Raw genomic sequence first — 15,696 nt, 5'->3', positions numbered from 1 at the left:
TGCTGTTTGTCATCATGGGGGCTGGCAGTGTCTCCCTGACTCAGCCTTCCACTTCCCAGTTTTTTTTCCTCCTTGTCCCGCCTACACTTCCTGCCTAGCCAATGGCCAATCAGTGATTTATTTATTGACCAATCAGCAACACATTTGACATACAGACCATCCTACAGCAGTAATCTTTCTCTCAGAAAGTTACCTTCCTTTTTATGTTTGAGTCCCATTAGAGATGCCTGTCCCTAAACGACTGTCACAATTTGGTCTGCTTCAGAGCTATTTGAAGTCTTACTTGACTCTTTTGGGATTTGAGCACTTTGAAAGAACACGAGCTGATGTGTTTGTGTCCAATAGAATGGAACACTCTCTACTAGGCATTTTTGGGAAATATTTATGTACTGAATCAGTAAAGGACCTTTGGATGGTGAAAGGACCTTTGGATTGTGGATTGGAACCATGGTGACCCAGTGACCCATCTGCAGGGAGTGGGGGTGGGGGTGGTAAGAACATTGCCCAGTGCTTGCCAGGGTTCCACTTCAGGATTCTCCAGTTTTGTTTTGTTTTGTTTTGTGTGTGTGTGTATGTGTGTGTGTGTGTGTGTGTGTGTGTGTGTGTGTGTGTGTGAGTCTGTGTGTGTGTGTCTGTGTGTCTGTGTTGGAAAAGGGACAGACAAGGAATCTAGTTTATTTAAAAGCAACTTTTGATTTCTTTCTTAACTTGAATATTAACCAGAGAGGCAGCTTTACTACAGGAAGTGAAAGAAGCATGGGTGGAATGGGGCTTCAAACCCTGGGAGGATTCCATTCACTGTCCAGGTTAATTTTAAGGCCGAAGGAGATATTGAATGTGAAATTATTGATGGACCATGGGGATCTGGTTAATCCTTTTAATGCTTGGAAGAACTCATCACTTGAAATTTTTTTTCTAAACCTGAATTGGCCCCTCAATGCTACTGGAGTAGTTGAGAGCATCTCTCCATCCCAGCACATTCCTTTCTAACCACTTGCTCCACCTCCTTGGCCCAGACTGAGGCCAGGTTTGAGCTTTTGCCAAGGGATCTGAAGAGTAGAGTAATCTCTTTGTCTTTTTTTTTTTTTTTTTTGTTTTGTTTTTCGAGACAGGGTTTCTCTGTGTAGCTTTGCGCCTCTCCTGGAACTCACTTGGTAGCCCAGGCTGGCCTCGAACTCACAGAGATCCGCCTGGCTCTGCCTCCCGAGTGCTGGGATTAAAGGCGTGCGCCACCACCGCCCGGCTTCTCTTTGTCTTATAGAGCGTGGTCCTGTTATCAATCTTAGGGTCCTCTTAGTCCTGAGAAGGACACCCAGAGTTCAGAACTTAAGAACTGATGGAATGGTAATTGAGGATGAGAATAGATCAGAGACTTACCCAAGGCACACACTAGCAGACTACCCATGTAACTGGGAAAGCTCAGATATAATTCACTATGGACCTCCACAAGACACTCCACTTGAAAAATGGGACAGACAATAAAAAACTCTCTGTAGTGATGTTGAGAGAGTTGAGTACACCAACAGTGTGCTCAACAAATAGCTGTTATTGCTATCACTCACAGAGTGGCTGAGACTACAAAGTATGGGCCTACCATGCCTCCATGGTTCCACTCATAAATGGAATGCCTGGTAATGGGTGTGAAGGCTAAGAACAGTGTGGACATCTCTGCCTGTTGACTCTCTGTTCAAGCTCTGCCCTGCAATCTACCTACCCATTCCCACCTTTCTCCTTGAGCTTGGTGGAGCCTTAGTGATGCTAATGCTCAAATGAACATCTTCTGACCATCTTCATCACTCTGATGAACATTTGCACTTCCAGGGAGAGTGTTCTAGAGAATTAGAACCAATAATATTGGTCAAAGCAAGGTCAAAGTATGTTTTTATAAGACTGGAGTATTTTTTGAGAATGTGAAGGATTAGGATAAGTACCCATTGGAATGGTTGAGGACTAGAGTTCTATAGTAACCTTAATTGAGGGACCAGATTCCCGGTTTGGGATAATGAGAATAAAAGAAAGCTGTGGAGGTCCAAAGCTAGGTGAAAGCCAAAAGTTAACCCAGTGAAGAAATAGGCTTCTTAGACATTCGAAGACTTAACTCTGAGGAGAAGTTGTGTATGAGGAGGCAAGTGGGGGCCATTGCCCAATGTCAAGGTCTCAGACATGTATATGGGAAGGATTTTGTGGAAGAGAGGACAGAGGAAAGCAAAGATCAACCCCTAATAGGGAGGCGTTGCAAGCCCAGTGTTCTAATCATAGCAGAGCGATCTTAAATGACAGCCAGAGGGGACAAAAATGGTTGACTCTAAAGTAAAGAGAGAAATTCATGTCCTGGCTGGTGGCTGGAGGAACAGAAGCAGAAGTCCAGTTCACAGAGCATGTAGGTACTCCCAGTCAGAACCCAGGCATTTGCTCCTGGACATTTCTATCAGACTCACCAAAATCAAAGGGATTGAATGGTTTTCGGCCCTATTTTACACACTAGTAGAGGGAAGGGGTAGGATTGGAAATTCAGTGAGACTTAGTAACTGGCCCAAGGTAAAAAGAAGAAAAATCTAGCACAGAGCTGCTTCGATAATCCTTTGGTCTAATGGTAGTGTTCATGCCTGCCTGGGGATTGGTACTTGGAAAATATAGGTTAGATACTGTGGCCATATTTGTTGAAGACAGCATAAGAAGGAAAAGTTGCAAGACTGTAACAGGAGAGAGAAGTTCTGAAGAAGACCATTCCTACTGTAAGGTCCCTTAGGTACTGGAATGGGTGAACAGGTGATCAAAGTAAAGTGGAACCCCTTCACAACTTCATCAACTATAAACATTTCATACGCGCCGGGCGGTGGTGGCGCACGCCTGTAATTCCAGCACTTGGGAGGGAGAGCCAGGCGGATCTCTGTGAGTTCAAGGCCAGCCTGGTCTACAGAGCTAGTCCAGGACAGGCTCCAAAGCTACAGAGAAACCCTGTCTCGAAAAACCAAAAATAAATAAAAAAAATAAACATTTCATACTATAGTGGCACATCTCTGAAACTCTATAGTTTTAGAATTTGTTCTTGATACCTATATCATGTGGGTGTTGTCAAATACATGATGTGTATCTACTGTTACAGGACTATATAGAATACTTTCATTGCCCTATTGGTCTAATCTTTGTCTATTCATCATCTATCTCTGTCGCTTAGCAACTACTGATCTTTTTAAACTAATTCTGTTCAGCCTTTACCAAAATGCCATATAGTCAGAATTATATAAGATATAACATTTTGCTGGGCGGTGGTGGCGCACGCCTTTAATCCCAGCACTGGGAGGCAGAGGCAGGCAGATCTCTGTGAGTTCGAGTCCAGCCTGGGCTACAGAGTGAATTCCAGGACAGGCTCCAAAGCTACACAGAGAAACCCTGTCTCGAAAAACCAACCCCCCCAAAAAAAAGATATAGCATTTTCAGATCATCTTCTTTCACTCAGAAATACAAACATAAAGTTCCACTATGTCTCTCATGGTGTTACACCTCACTTCTTTTTAGCAATGAAGAATATTCCATTATTTGAATATATTGTAGTTTATTTATCCATCTGCCTGCTAAAGGACATCTTGACAATTACAGGTAAAGCTGCTGTATCCATATGTAACTTCTTTTGTGTAGACCTAAGTTTTCAGTGCATTTGAGGAAATATCAGGAAACACAACTGATGGATTATATGGCAATAGCATATTTGGTTTGTGAGAAACTGCCAGGGTAGAGTATCTTCAAAAGTGTCTCTACTGTTTTTCTTTCCTCTAGCAACACGTGGGAGTTATAGGTGTTCTACATCCTTGCCAGTATTTGGTGTAATGTTGTCAATGCTCTGAATTTTGGTGATTGTAATTCCTTAATAATATCTGATGTTAGATATTTTTTCCAACATAATATTATTATTGGTTATTTGGGAATTTCACATAATTCACCCCCACCACACTCACTTCCCAGTTCTCCCAGATCTGCGTCCCCCACCCTTGTGACCTCCCCCCACAATAAAAGAAGAAAAAGTCCAATTTGTGTTGCCCATATATTTATCGGAGCATAGTTAGTCTCCCAGTAGCCAGCCCCTTAGAGAAAACTGAGTCATATTGTGTTCCTGCCCACCCCTCCCCCATGCACCGGGAAGCCCTCAGTTGTGGAAAGCTGCACTTCAGCACCCTTATCACAATGGCTTCCTGTCGAGGCTGTTTCATTTTGGGGAGTGGGGTGGATGGGGATAGGCGAGAGAAGTTGTCACAGAAGCTTTCTATGTCTCTCATTTTCAACTGTGAGTCTGCCATCATTGATTACACTGCAAAAGAAGCTTCCTTACCCTTTCCAGTCTGTAGGAGCAGGGATCATGGACATCAACATGGCCTCTGCTGCAGCACAGGCCTAGGACACCATAGCCCTCGGCAGCAGCACAGCCTACGAGCTGCTACATGGCCTGCGAACAACACAGACCACAGACACCAACCAATATGGTTCCTGGCTGCAACCTAGCATGGGCCTTGGACATCAGCATGGCCACCAGTGGCAGCCCAGACCACAGACATCCACATGAACCTTGGGCTTCAATGTTGAACTCTACCCCACCCCCATCTATCTACCTTTTCAGTGAAGTATTCAAGAGTTTTGCTCATATTAAAAGTAGATTGAGCCGGGCGGTGTTGGAGCACGCCTTTAATCCCAACACTCGGGAGGCAGAGGCTGGCGGATCTCTGTGAGTTCGAGGCCAGCCTGGGCTACAGAGTGAGTTCCAGGAAAGGTGCAAAGCTACACAGAGAAACCCTGTCTCGAAAAGCCCAAAAAAAAAAAAAAAAAAAAAAAAAAAAAAAGAAGTAGATTTTTTTTTATTGTTGAGTTTAAAAATTAAATTACATTTACTTATTTATTCATGTGTTGTGGAGAGGGCATGCCACAGCATATGTGTGGAAGCCAGATAACAACTTGGGGGAATCAGTTTTCTCCTTCTACCATATAGGTCAGGGCTTTAGGCTTTAGGCAAATATGTTTAACTGCTAAGCCATTTTATTGACTCTCATTGTTGAGTTTTAAGAAATGGTTATGGTGTCTTTTTATAACAGCTTTTTATTATATATATATTTTTTCCAGTGTTTTTCTTGGTTTGTGGCTTGTCTTCACATTCTTTTGACACTATTTTCTGCAGTATGTAAGTTTTAAATTGTAATGAAATTCAGTGTATCAAATATTCCTTATGTCTATCTTGTCCCTGATGTTTTGTCTAAAATATCACCACCATACCCAAGTTCATCTAGGTTTTTTCCTGTTGTCTTTAGATGTTTAATAGTTCTACATTCAGGTGTCTAGTCTGTTTATTTTTTACCATCCAGCTCTGCCTTGGTTACTGTAGCTTTATATAAAATATTGATGCCATCTAATGTCAATCTTCCAACTTTCTTTTCTCCTTCAATACAGATACTTTTAGCTATAGGGTTACACCCTGAAAAACTTGTCATGAGTTGAAAGTATTATAAATTGAAAATATATTTGAAACAACTAACCTGCTGAACATCGTAGTTTACCCTAGCCCATCTTAAACATCCTGAGAATACTTACAGTAGCCTATAACCAGACAAGATTATTTAATACAAATCCTATGTATGATAAAATGCTGACTATTGCATGTAATTTATTGAAAAGATTAAAATTCCAAATTTGAAGTATCATTTGTACTACTGTCAAGTTGAAAAGTCACACCAATTTGGTTGTTTTCATGCCCTGGTTCTTCCCTTTCAGATTAAGTAAGTAATTTCTTTTTGATTTTACATGAATGCACAGTTGAATATTGTAAAGAAACTTGGTCATTTACAAAGTTGAAAATTTTAAAGTCTGTAGGACTTTTAAAATTACTCTGTATTATGTATTATTTGTTTATTTATTTTTTGTTGCTGTGACAAAACACTATGACCAAGACAATCTATAGACGAGTTTATTTGGGCTTACAGTTCCGGAGGGATAAGGGTCTATCATGGTGGGGAAATGATAGGCATGGAGGCTGGAGCAGCAAGCAGAGAGCTCAAGTCTTGAATTACAAGCATGAAGCTGACATAAGAAACTAGAGAACAGCATGAATCTTTAAACTTTCAACGCCTGTACCTAGTGACATACTTCATCCAGCAAGGCCACACCTCATTTTTTTGTTTGTTTTGTTTGTTTGTTTTTTGAGACAGGGTTTCTCTGTGTAGCCTTGGCTGTCCTGGAACTTGCTCTGTAGACAAGGCTGACCTTGAACTCACAGAGATCTACCTACCTCTGTCTCTGGACTACTGGGATTAAAGGTGGTTGTCACTACTGCCTGGCTAAGGCCACACCTCTTAAACTTTCCCAAAGAGGGGCTGTGGAAATGGCTCAGCAGTTAAGAGCACTGGCTGCTCTTCCATAGGGCCAGGGTTCAATTCCCAGCACCCATATGGCAGCTCACGACTGTAACTCCAGTTCCAGGGGATCCAATATGGACATACATGCAGGGAAAAAACATGAATGCAGCTGAAATAAAAATTAAAAAAAAAACTTTCCCAAACAGAATCACCAACTGAGGACCCAGTTTCAAATGCTTGAGACCATGGGGGACATTTCTCATTCAGACTATCACACATTATATTTTATACTATGATATTAACATGAGATTTGAGAGAAAGGAAAAGAAAGGAAAGCTTATGGTTTAATCATGATATATCTGTATGCCAAGTTGATAAGGGGTCAATTTAGCTTGTTTTCGGAAATTTGACATATACTAGAGTTATCTGAGAAGAGGGAACTATGGTAGTTGGACAGAAAATGGCCCCCAAAGGGAATGGCATTATTAGGAGGTGTGGCCTTGTTGGAGTAGGTGTGGTCTTGTTAGAGGAAATGTGTCACTCTGGAGGCAGACTTTGAGGTATCATGTGTGCTCAAGCCATTCCCAGTGAGACAGTTCATTTCCTGTTGCCTGCCAATCAAGATGTAGGACTCAGCCAGGCGGTGATGGTAGTGCACACCTTTAATCCCAGCACTTGGGAGGCAGGCCAGCCTGGTGTACAGAGCTAAAACTATACCCAAACTACACAGAGAAACCCTGTCTCGAAAACAAACAAACAAACAAAAACAAAAACAAACAAAAAAAGATGTAGGACTCTCAGCTTCAGCACCATGTCTGTCTGCATGCTACCATGTCCCACCATGATGATAATGGACTAAACCTCTGAAACTATAAGGCACCCAATTAAATATTTTCCTTTATAAGAGTTACCATGGTCATGGCATCTCTTCACAGCAATAGAAACCCTAATTAAGACAGGAACCTCAATTAAAGAATTGCCTTCACCTATTGGCCAACAGACATGACTGTGGTATATTTTCTTGATTAATGATTGATATTGGCTATCCCATTCCTGGTCAGGTAGTCCTGAGTTGCATAATAAATCAATCTGAGCAAGCCCTGGAAAACAATCCAGTAAGTGGCATTATTCCATGGTCTCTGCTTCAGTTTCTGCTTTGAGTTCTTGCCTTGGCTTTCTTCAGTGATGGACTCTAACCTGTAAGATGCAATAAACCCTTTCTTCCCCACCTTTTGGTCACGGTGTTTTGCCATAGCAACAGAAACATAACTACAACAGCAATCAAGAGTAATAGCAATAGCTTGTGTAATTTTGGTCCCTCTAGGGCTTTCCTGACCAATAATTCATAGGAAGATATTCTGTTTATGGCACTGAAATTTTCATTTAATGGCCCATATCATCTGGGAGCTGTCTGCACATGCAGGGTTGTAGCCGGAAGGTTTCTTCAGTCCCGCCTGGACCCATGGCCCCACGGTCCCACAGCTGCTTATAAAATAATCACTCAGAGGCTTAATATTATTTACAAACTGTATGACCTATGGCAGACTTCTTGCTAGCTAGCTCTTATAACTTAACCCATTTCTATTAATCTATAAGTTGCCACATGGCTGTGGCATTACCGGTCTGCTGGCATCTTGTTCCTCCTTTGGTAGTGGGCTGGCGTCTCTCCTGCCTCTTCCTTTTTTCTTCCTGTCTCTCTCCTAGGATTTCCCACCTGCCTCCAACTGCCTTGCCATAGGCCAAAGCAGCATATTTATTAATCAATGGGAACAACATATAGTCACAGCGTACAGAAAGACCATCTTGCAGCACAGGGTATTTCTGTTTAAAATTTGTTTTTATAGCATATTATATTTTAAATCAGTTTAATGTCCTCTGTCTCTGTCTCTGTTTCTGTCTCTGTCTCTGTCTCTCTCTCTCTCTCGTGTGTGTGTGTGTGTGTGTGTGTGTGTGTGTGTGTGTGTGTGAACTTGACACAAGATAGATTCATTTATGAAGAGGGGACCTCAGCTAAGCAAATGCCTCCATAAGATTGGCCTGTAGGCAAGTCTGTGTGACATTTTCATGATAGACAACTGATGTGGAAGGACCCAGGCCACTGTGGGTGGTGCCATCCCTGGACAGGTGGTCATAGGGTGCATAAGAAAGCAAACTGAACAAGTCAGGAGGAGAAAGCCAGTAAACATGGCTCCACTTCAGTTCCCGCCTCCAGGTTCCTGCCTTGACTTCCTCAGTGATGAACTGTGGGTTGGGATGTGTAAGCCAAATAAACTCTTCCCTCCCCAAGTTGCCTTTGGATAAGCAATAGAAGCCTACCCAAGACACTCACAAAGTAGTGGATTTCTGCAATGATATATTCATCTATCATTAGTTTTGGTTAATCCACCTCTTTGCCATATTCTTCCTTATCTCCCTATTCCCATCCCCACTTATACCATACTTTTTTTGTGTGGTTTTTCAAGACAGGCTTTCTTTGTGTAGCCCTGATTCTTCTGGAACTCACTCTATAGACCAGGCTATCCTTGACCGCCTAGATCTGCCTGCCTCTGTCTCTCAAGTGCTTGGATTAAAGGCGTGTGCCCCCACCTCCACCTGGTCCTACTTATACCTTTAACCCAGAGTATTCCTCCCTGTTCTTACCTGTCACCTATGTGCTATTGTGATTGTTTTTTACTTGAGTTGCAAGATGGTAGATTTCCATACAGTTTTTCCCTCCACCTTTCATTTTGATTAAACTCCCCCCATCCCTTGTTTGCATACCACTACTCCTTCCATGTTTGAATTTTTCTGCACCCAGGATTCTCCCTCTTTATTTTTATTTTGCCATATTTTATCATCTTTCCTCCTTTAATGCACCCATCTTCAGTATCCCATTTCTAATTACCTGACTTCTGCATGCATTCCAAGTTAAAACAAAAGAGTTAATGTTATGATCCACATATGTGAAAGAATATGTGGCATTTGTCTTTGTGAACTTGAGTGACCTCTCTGAGTATAATTTTTTTTAGTTCCATCTATTAGCCTGCAAAGTTCCTGATTTCATTTTTCTTTACAGCTGGGCAATATTCCATTGTGTACATATGTGCCACAGTTTTTTATCCATTCATCTGCTGATGGATATCTAGGTTGTTTTCATTTCTGAGCTATTGTGAATGGAGTAGTAATGAACATTGATGTGCAAGCGTCTCTGGAGTAGGATATAACATCCTTTGGTATATGCTCAGAAGTGGTATAGCTGGGTCACTTGGTAGATCTAGTTCTAGTTTTTTGAGAACCCTTCAGACTGATTCCCAAAGTGACCCTAGTTTATACCCTTATTAACAGTATAAAGGTGCCTTTCTCCTCACATCCAGGCTGGCATTTGTTGTTATTTGTATTCCAAGTTATCTCTACTCTTACCTTAAGTGTAAGGAATCTTAAGGTAGTTTAAATCAGTATTTCCCTGCTAATTATTATTAATTTTTTTTGGAGCTGAGGACCAAACCCAGGGCCTTGCGCTTGCTAGGCAAGCGCTCTACCACTGAGCCAAATCCCCAACCCCTATTATTATTATTATTATTATTATTATTATTATTATTATCGTCCATCTGTATTTTTTGTTTTGAGAACTTTCTGTTGAGTTCCGTAGCCCATTTTTTAATTGGGTTGTTCCTTTTCTTGATTTTTAGATTCCCCCACCCCATACTTTACGTATTTTAGACACTGACATTGGATGCCTAGATGGCAAAGATTTTCTCCCATTCTGTGGGGTGCCTCTTCACTTGACTGACAATTTCCTCTGAGAAGCCCTTTGATTTCAAGAGATACCATTTGTCAATTGTTGGTCTTTGTGAACAATGAGAGTCTTTGATTGTACCTGTAAATCAAAATATTTTCCCTAATTTTTGTTCTAGCAATGTCACAGTATCAGGTCATATATTGAGGTCCTTGATCCATTTGGAGTTGAGTTTTGTGTGTAGTATGAATGACAAACATCCAGTTTTTTTCCCTGCATGTTGAGATCCAGAATTCCCAGCACGATTTCTTAGAGATATGTCTTTTCTATAGTGTATATTTTTTGGTATCTTTGTCAACGATCATGTTGCTGTAGTTTGACAGACTTTGTATTTGGGTCTTCCATTCCATTGATCCATGACTTCCCTTTTGTGTCCACACCATAATGCTTTTTATTACTGTGGCTCCGAGGTATAATTAAAAATCAGATAAGGTGATACCGCTTAAAGGATTCTTTTTATTCAAGATTGCCTTGGACATCTCACAGCTGCTTTAGCAGAAGCTGCAGACCCAGAGCAGAGACAGGATTGAACTCTAGATTAGGTTCACAAGCATGTGTGAAGTTCCACATCTCACAGTTGCTTCGGCAGAAACTGCAGACATGTGATAGAGACTGGATCTGATTCAGAGTAGGGCACACAGATAAACAGTGAAAGCTGCAGACCCAGGAAGAAGGCCCACACTGACACAGGGCCGTGCCAGACCTCCAAAGGAAGATAAGAGAGTCTCTGGCCCTAAATACCAGCCCAAAGGGGAATTGCACCTCAATTCTACCAAAACTTAGTCTTCCCTGGAACACTGTAAAAACCGTCACTGATGGAAAAAAAGAGGGCTTGAATTTAAAAGAGCAAAATACAGAAGAAAGAAAGGATGGAAGAAAAAAAAAAAGAACCAACATGAAAAACAAGATAGCATGTTTTAAAAAACCCACTAGTCCTGTAGTAATGGCTCCCAATGGTAACAATTTGGAAAAAGTCTTCCAGAAAAAGAATTTGAAAGAATAATTATAAGTAGATTAAAAAACTTAAAGAAGGCATGCATGTATCCCAAGAGAACAAAATCAGAGCTGAATGAAATGAAGCAAATCCAAGTTATAAAACTTGAATTCAATAAGATGAATTGTTGAAGGGAAAACAAACTGAAATGATGCTAAAAATTAAAAACTCAGTAAACCAAATTAAACACTCAGTGGAAAGCCTCACCAACAGAATGGATCATGTGGAAAACAGTATCAGGGCTGGAATATAAGGTAGAGAAATTAGCTCATTCAGTAAAAATCAATGAGGAATTTTAAAAAATTTGCAAACTCTGGGACACAATGAAGAGACCAGGTTGTGAGCCTAGCATTTAATGGCTGAGCCATCTTTCCAGCCCTGAGACCAGATCTTTTAATTATGGGCATAGAAAGAAGAATGCCGCACCAAAGGCATAGAGCAAGATTTCAATAAAATCACAGGAGAGCATTTCCTAAACCTAGAGAAAGAGATGCCCAGACAGGCAAAAGAAGCCCACTGAAGAGTAAATAGATAAGACCAGAAAAGAAACTTCCTGTGACACATCATAGTAAACACACAGATAAAAGAATGTTTTGAAAGTTGATAGAAGAGTTGAATAACTTATAAAGGCAGTCTCATCAGAATTGACACCTGATTGATTATTCAGCAGAAAGTTTGAAAGCCAGAAGGACCTGGGAAGATGTATTCAAAGATCTGAAAGTCCACAACTGCCAAACCAGACTATTATACTCAGGAAAACTGTGTGCTGAAATTGAAGGCTAAATAAAAACTGTCCATGATAAAAATAGACTAAAGGAATTGATGACCACTAAGCCAGCTCTTCAGAGGATACTGGACGGAGAACGTCAATCTGAAGGGAAGGATAGCCACAAGAAGATCCCACAGGAATAAGTAAACAAAACCAGGGCGGTTAATCAAAAGAGGTTTAAGAAAACCCCACAAAACCAATAGACTGGCAGGAATCAAAACACAACTGCCAACAGTCACTCAGTATTAACTGTCTCATTTCTCCAAATGAAAAGATCGAGACAAGCAGACTGGATTGAAAAAAAAAAAAACAGGATCCATCTTTTTGATGTTGCCAAGAAACATATCTCAGCACCAAATATTGAACACCACCATGAAGTCAAAGAGTGGAAAAAAGAAAAGTTAGGCGGTGGTGGTGCACGCTTTTAATCCCCGCACTCAGGAGGCAGAGAGAGATGGATCTCTGTGAGTTCAAGGCCAGCCTGGCCTACAGAGTGAGTTCTAGGGCAGGCACCAAAACTACACAGAGAAACCCTGTCTCGAAAAACCAAAAAAAAAAAAAAAAAGAGTGGAAAAAGATACTGTAAACAAATGTCCTGTTTCATAGAAGGGGATTTCATGCCCGTTATTGTAATTCTTTCTGGTGGAAAGCCCATGGCTGAGGAGGTCATAGACCCTAGGACAGAATCTCTTACTGTTATTTTGCTAAATTGTCATGCTGTCAAAGTACCTTCTAAATACTTCCGTTTATATCCAGAGACCTGGCTGCTCTTAAGCTTGATCAGATAAGCTTTTTTTTTTTTTTTTTTTTTTTTTTTTTTTTTTTTTTTGCCATGGACAGCAGCCAACTGCAAGCTGGTCAAAGTACTGTGAATAAGAGACTGAGTGTTCAGCCGTAAAGAGGACATCTCTCTCCCCCATTCCCCAGCCCAAGGAACATCATGGAAGAGGAAGCAGAATGCAAGAGACAGAGACTGGGGAGGAGTGCTGAGAAATGCCATCTTTCGGATATAATGTAGCCATGGCATTCATGAACTCACAGCAGCTGGAGTTACCAGCACAAAGACGTGTACAAGATCAAGCCACTTAAAATCCTAGCATAGATGGGGTGGATGATCTCTAGACTCCATCCCTTAGTGAGGAACTATTGGCAGTTGATAATCGCTGGTGTAGGGACAATCACTCTTTTTTGAGGATTTGACCAATGGTACGATTCCCATGGATGGCCCCATATCCATATACTTATGGTCAGGACCAACTGGACCTAGTGGGTTATAAAAAAAAGACATGAAGTTTCTTTTTTAAAAAGACATGCTGAGCTGGACAGTGGTGGCGCACGCCTTTAATCCAAGCACTTGGGAGGCAGAGCCAGGCAGATCTCTGAGTTCTAGGCCAGCCTGATCTACAGAGTGAGTTCCAGGACAGCTGGGTCTACACAGAGAAATCTTATCTTTTTTTTTTTCCTAGAGCTGAGGACCGAACCCACGGCCTTGCACTTGCTAGGCAAGTGTTCTACCACTGAGCTAAATCCCCAACCTGAGAAACCTTATCTTGAAAAAAAAAAGACATGTTGAAGAGAGAGAATTTTGGGAGAATTGGAAAGGGAAATGGCGGTAGAAATGATCATATTACATTGTATAATGCATATTTTTACTCTCAAGAGTAAAGAAAAATTAAAAATAAAAAACCATTGTGTTCTTTTAAAAGATTGCTTTGGTTATCTTTTTTTTTTTTTTTTTTTTTTTTTTTTTGCTGCCATATAAATTTTAAGGTTGGTTTTTCTATGTGAAGAATGGGCCTGCAATTTTAACTGGGGTTGCATTGAATCTGTAGTTTGCTTTTCGTAGGCTGACCATTTTCACAAGATTAATTGTTTTAATCTATAAGCATGGAAGGTCTTTCCATCTTCTGGTGTCTTCCTCAAGCTCTTTTTTCAGTGTCTTCATGTGTTCATTGCAGAGGGCTTTCTCTTCATTGGTTAGGTTTATTCCTAAGGATTTTACTCTTTGACTGGGAATTGTGAGTGGGACTGTTTCCCTGGTTTCTCTTTGGTTGTTTGTCATTGCTCTATAGAAAGGCTATTTATGTGCATTAATTTGATAGTCCACCACTTTACCGAAAGTGTTTAAACAGCACGTTGGTGGTTTGAGTCTTTGAGTCTCTTGTGTAAAGAATCGTGCGGGCTGTCTTCTACTTGTACCCCTTTATTTGCTCCACTAGTCTTACTGCTCTAGCTGACTTTAAGCACTATATTGAGCAGGAATTGTGAGAGTGGCCTCTCTTGTCTTGTTCTTAATCTTAGGGGGAATGCTTTGAGATTTTTCTCCATTTAGCATGTTGGCGATAGGCTTGTATACAGCTTTTATGATATTGAGGTATGCTCCCTCCATTCCTAGTGTCCCCACGATTTTTTTCTGCAGTACTTTTTTTTATATAATTAAAATATTTTTTGGCTGGGGCTGCTGTGCCACAGAGGATGGAGTCCCACCCACGCTTGGGCCTGCACTTCTTGGGGGCCCCAAGGTGCCTTGGCTCTTCTGTGGCCTGGCCGTCAGCGCTGGTTGTGGAACCACTCTCAGGATGAAGGGCAGCGAGGGGGACGCGGGCAAACTGGTCCTGTTGAACTCGGAGGTGGACAGCCCTGCACGCTCGGCCGGGTACTGGGAGTTTGTGCACTGGGGCTACCTGGACCGTACGGGGTGGGGGCCAGTCAGCGCTCTCTGCGGGCACTCAGCTGGCACAGCCTCTACCTCAGCCAGGCTAAGCTCAAAGCCTCCAGTCGCCCATCTGCTCTGCTGTCGGACTCTGCCACGGTGGCCATGGTGGAGGTGCAGCTGGAGAGTGATCATGAATACCCACCGGGCCTGCTGGTGGCCTTCAGCGCCTGCACCACTGTGCTAGCGGCTGTGCATCTCTTTGCACTCGTGGTCTCCACATGTCTGCTGCCCCACATCGAAGCCGTGAGCAACATCCACAATCTCAACTCTGTCCACCAGTCACCACAGCAACAACTCCATCGCTACGTGGAGCTGGCCTGGGGCTTCTCCACTGCCCCTGGGCACCTTTCTCTTCCTAGCCGAAGTTGTTCTGGTCGGCTGGGTCAAGTTTGTGCCCACTGGGGCACCCACGGACAAACCAGCTCCCGTGGTACCTATGTCCTAGGTGCCACCTCTGACCGTCTCCCTTAGGTTAGCTTCCAACCTCACACCAACCTCTGCTTCTGTAGGCACATCACAGCAGCCTTCCAAAGCCTGCCCACCCCAGCAAGTGTGTGGTGGTGCTCATGAGCCAGGTTGGCAGGCATCTATGATCTCCACGGCAATCACGGTACCTGTGGGACTTGTGTTTACAGCCTTTGCCCTACATTTCTACCGATCCTTGGTGGCCCACAAGACAGACCACCAGAAGCAGGAGCTGGAAGAACTCAGACGCCTGTAGGGGGGGAGCTGTCGGTTGTATGAGCCTGGCTTTAGGCTGTTGCAAGCACTGCCTCCCTGTGTCTGCAAGAGAGCCCAGGGATCTACAGACCTTATTCCTTGTCCCAGACTGGAGCTACCTCCTGTAAGCTACTCTCAGAGGCCGAATTCCTGCTCAGAGTCCCACACTCCCAGGGATGTTCTCTGTCATCATGTCCCAGTGGGTTTTGTAAGGTCCACTTTGCTTGGCTGGAGGAACGAGAGGGAGGTAGAAAGACCTCAGTCTAAGGATCCTTGGTAGATGAGAGGCAAGCAGACCCTAGTGGGCTATTTTCTGGTTGTTTGCTACTCCACAGGAAGGTGACATGCCTGCACAACTGTCCTCAAGGCAGTTAACCCTTGCTTATG

At 42.4% G+C, this 15,696-nt stretch overlaps 1 pseudogene; it reads left to right on the top strand.

The window, feature by feature from the left end:
* Positions 1 to 14,452: 14,452 nt before the first annotated feature.
* LOC128116808 (protein orai-3-like) lies at positions 14,453 to 15,310 on the top strand (annotated as a pseudogene).
* The last annotated feature ends 386 nt before the right edge of the window (positions 15,311 to 15,696 follow it).

This window comes from Peromyscus californicus, unplaced genomic scaffold (assembly GCF_007827085.1).
Source record: "Peromyscus californicus insignis strain IS unplaced genomic scaffold, ASM782708v3 Scaffold_10__1_contigs__length_136768540, whole genome shotgun sequence".
Classification (NCBI taxonomy): Eukaryota; Metazoa; Chordata; class Mammalia; order Rodentia; family Cricetidae; genus Peromyscus; species Peromyscus californicus.
This window is presented reverse-complemented; position numbering and strand designations above follow the sequence as displayed.